The sequence below is a fragment of the Helianthus annuus genome, chromosome 17 (assembly GCF_002127325.2).
Source record: "Helianthus annuus cultivar XRQ/B chromosome 17, HanXRQr2.0-SUNRISE, whole genome shotgun sequence".
NCBI classification, from domain to species: Eukaryota; Viridiplantae; Streptophyta; class Magnoliopsida; order Asterales; family Asteraceae; genus Helianthus; species Helianthus annuus.
Window position 1 is genome coordinate 48,967,256 of NC_035449.2, and position 4,518 is coordinate 48,971,773.

General features: G+C 33.3%; 1 long non-coding RNA gene across 1 annotated transcript; it reads right to left on the reverse strand.

Annotated features, from left to right (window-relative positions):
* Window positions 1–1,525: 1,525 nt before the first annotated feature.
* LOC110923135 lies at window positions 1,526–2,951 on the reverse strand. Its single transcript, XR_002583762.1, has 2 exons — window positions 1,966–2,951; window positions 1,526–1,893 (listed from the first exon to the last, which is right to left on the reverse strand). It is a non-coding gene; the product is annotated as an uncharacterized LOC110923135 (long non-coding RNA).
* Window positions 2,952–4,518: the final 1,567 nt, after the last annotated feature.

Genomic DNA, 4,518 nt, shown 5'->3' on the forward strand with positions numbered 1-4,518 from the left:
TTTCAGTCTTAACTTAAAAGTTAATAATTCTACATGAAACCTTTAAACACTCATGGAGGCCAACTTGGGATATTATTCAAACTAAATAAAAAATTTTGTTAGGAAGGGAAAGAACACACTAATTAGTTTATAAATTTTATTTATGTATTTTTTTTTTCAAATATAAATTTTCCTATCCCGGGATGTTCCGGGTGATAGCCTAGCAGTAAAATAAATGAAATAACTATGGACATGTGGAAGCAACTTTTACTCTCAATAAAAGGCATGCTCAATAAATAAACCATAAATGCTAAACCGAAGTTGGTTTGATACAAACACATGTATCAAATACACAAAGTTTCAAGCAAGGAGTAGCAAACCAATAAGCCAACCACTCGCAACCTCCCATCGTTTAGAGGGTCTAAAAAAGAAATATGAAAACTTAATCGTGTTTAAAGAAAATGAAAAATATATCATCGGTAGAACATCAAGTCATCTTAGTTTTGTTTCAAACTCAACCAAGCACATCAGTAGAACATCAAGTCATCTTAGATTTTTTTTCCACAAGAAGCACATCCATCCTATAGCCAAATTGAAATCTCTAAAGCTACACCATTAATTCTATCCAACGCCTCACCTTTGAGTGTATGATACGTCTGGATTGCATGCAAATTTCTTTCAGCTTGCATCATATCCGATGCCCCTATTATCACGGACGAAACCATCGAGTTCACCAAAGATTATCCAACCACATGTTAAAAACATGCGCCATTTTCATTTCCTTTGCGGTTTTTTTCAAGTTATTAACCAACTTCACGATTTCAGTGGGGGAGCCAAAAGACTGAATTAAACGTATATCCATTAAATCAATTACATGAATGAATAAAAAATTAAACCAAACAACCCTTAATAATCCTAGCTAAAAATTACAAAAGATTGTATGAAATATTCACACATCATCTTTAGACCGAGACCGAGACCGAGACAATCAAGCTGAGAACCACGTGGAATTCCTCTAATGTATTTGTCATTCAAAATTCCATCATAAAGCGCGTGGCACGTAACAATCCTAATATTCTCTAATGAAGTGTAGTCACTTTCAACCCATAGCACAAAACACATAAAGTATATAGAAACCATTGCAGTATATAGAATTGGATAATGTAAAGAAACCAAATAATTAAAAACCACTATATTCTTAAAACTCATAAATGGGTATATATTCTATTGAGATGAAATTATGCATTAAAAATCACCAAAATTCTTGAATTGCATTAATTGCTACACTGTTTGGTAAGTAAAAATTTCCACATATAATTTTCATGCTTAAGTCTAACAAAAGTTTAATCGGGTCTCACCAATTATATTATATTTTGCCTAATAGATTTTAGACAATCTCTACTTAAACTCAGAATAATTAATTATAAGAGTTCCAAGATATTAATTATAAGAGTTCTAAAATATCTAAGTTCTCTAAGTTATATAAAAAAGCAAAGAATTAGTAGGGATATGGATGTACTTACATACAACAAGATCCATCATTCAATGAGTCCGCAATGAATGATACTTTTAATAATCAATCTTTTCCCTTGTTAACCCTTGTTTAAGAACTAAACAATTAGTATACACCATATCCATTATAAGCATGCTCCCCGACATCCGATAAACTCCTAGGTGTGTTACTGAGACAACACCCTACTCTTAAAGAAATTAATATACGCCCATATCCATTATGAGCAGGCTCTCCAACATCCTCTAAACTCACATACGTGTTATTGAGACAACACCCAGGTAGAAATGAATTGAAATATGCCACTATGGAGACAAAACTTAGCACTGGGATGCTAAGCCAACCTCCATACATAGTGGCATAAGGGGCAGATATGAAAGAGCTCCCACAAAATGTATAAACTCCTGCAAGATTAATGTTTAGTTAATATAAGCAAGATTTTATTCCAAGTCTTTTAATAAATATGAATGACATACCAATGGAAACAATTTTTCAATAGAAAAGAATTGTTCATGAAGTTGGACTTGGAGATGACACATTTGGTTCAATGCGAAGCGAACTGTGTGAATCTTCCATATGAAATGTTACAATATGATCATTGGTGGTTGATGGGGGTTCTTGGGTTTCTTCGGTGGTAGTGGTATGTGAGGTTTCTCGAGTTTGTAGGGGTTCATGGATTTCTATGGTATCAATGGTGTGAGAAGTTTCTTTGCCTTGTTGACTTTCATGGCTTTCTTTGGATTCAACAATGTGTGATTTTGTTTGTGGTGTGTTTTCTTTGATGTAAGTAATATATGGGGTTTTATGGGTTTATTTAGTTGGAGGGTTGTCATGGTTTTCTTGGGATATTAGAGTTTCATAGGTTTCTCTAACCTGTGGGGGTTGATGGGTTTCATAGGCTGGTGGGCTTTCTTGGGTTTCTAACATTTGAGGACTTTCTTTGGATTTTGGGATTTTAGGGACTTCTTGTGTTTGTGGGATTTAAGGGGATTGAGTTTCTGATAAAGAAGGCTCATCCTCTTCGATTCTAGGGTTATGAGTTCGAGTTTCTGCAAAAAGATAAGGAAGCGCTTAATTTATCCGTGAACACATGAACCTTTCATATTATATGGTGAAATTTCTCATTAGATTCATGTTGCTATAAATTGTTTTGTTTGCTCATATCTAGTGAGTGTTCAAATGTTTCTAATTACTAAAGTCATACTTTATTTACTAAATTGCTCCCTCATATACAAGATATTCATTATAATGAAGATTGTAGTTAGAAAACTACAAAACTTGGAGGCGTTACTTCTTTTTGGGTTTTACTAAAATTTACCAAGACTTCAATAGAACCAGTGTAACAAACTGGGTGAAGGAAAGATGGTAGTGAAAGTTATAAAAATCAGAGGCCATGAGGTTACTAGAGATATGGATTCAAGTTATAGAGGCACTTTAATAGAGTGATAGTATAAAGGATGAAGAAGGTGCAGAGAAATGGTAGAAGGAAATAGTGAATTGGAAAGAAGATATATAGAGACAGAAAAGTGAATTAGATGAAATATAATATGGATGTTTAAGTATGAGAAAATCTGTAGTATAGATTAAGACGTGATTTGGAAAACAAAATGAAAATAAAGAATGTAAAAATATGATTGGTTGGAGCAATTGTTTGACCAGCTGGTTCTTGGTCTTCTTTGTGTTGTACGAAAGCGACCTTAAAGGAAGATCCCTGATATTTCGCCAACAACTCATGAGAGCCCTAATACATATCTGTGTTTTTATTCGAAGAATAATTATTAGAGTATACGGGTCATATAGACCCCCTGAATTCTCAAAAAAAAAAAACAAGGAGTTAATTGATAAATCAGCGGGTCTATACGGGTCGGATAGGCCTATACGGGTCTTATAGACCCCCTGATTTATCATTCAACCCCTTGTTTTTTTTAAGAATTCAGGGGATCTACATGATAAAGTTTTAAAAATGTTTTTTGTTTAAAATATAAAAGAATTCTTTTATTAAACTTTGTTAAAACTATGATTAAATGTATACAAAAAAACGGGCCGTATTGGTTGAGTTTTTTTTTTACAAATTTTTTTATACATTTGTTTATGGTTTAAACGAAGTTTTCTAAAAAATACTTTTTTAAATGAAAACTTCCTTAATTTTTTTTAAGAATACCATGTACAATGTAGTATGGTATAGGTGAGGTATAGGTCCCGTATGAGCATATATAGACGTAGTAAAGGTTCCGTATATGTATCGTATAGGTTAATTTGTAATTTTAAAAGTATTGTGTTTGTATAATGTATTTAAAGTGTTTTTTGTTTGTTTAATGGATACAACACGTAAAGTAACAGGAAATATACGCCAAAATACGACACCGTATAGACATAATACGCCATAATATGGAACAATACGGCAAGTAGAGACATACTACACCATAATACGTGATAACACGACACGTATATACAATCTACACCCTAATACGACACTTACAAACAATAAACGTGACAATACCGAGCGTCACCGACACGACCCGTACGAATAATATATGCGATAATACCAAACATATTGAAAATATACGTTATATTACAACATTTAACGACAAAATACGTCAAGTAATGATACTGTACGACGCGTATACATACAACACGACACGTTAGAGTACAAGTGGATTCCAAACAAAATCACATGTAATCATAGAATACGATACCACACGGAATCGAACGTCACCGATATGGCACGTACATAGCATATACTTCATAAAACGACACGTAGTGACAAAATACGGCCCGTATACGCATCGAATAGGCAAAACCTAAAATTATGAAATTTTGATTTTACCCCTATACGCATCGTACATGTCAAAACTGGGCCGTATAGTAGGCTAATACGATCTGTATAGACCCCTTGAATTCTCAAAAAAAAAAATAAGTGGTTAATTGAAAAATCAGGGGGTTTATACGGGTCGTATAGGCCTATACAGGTCGTATAGACCCCTGATTTATCAATTAACCCTTTGTTTTTTTTTTTTTTTTTGAGAATT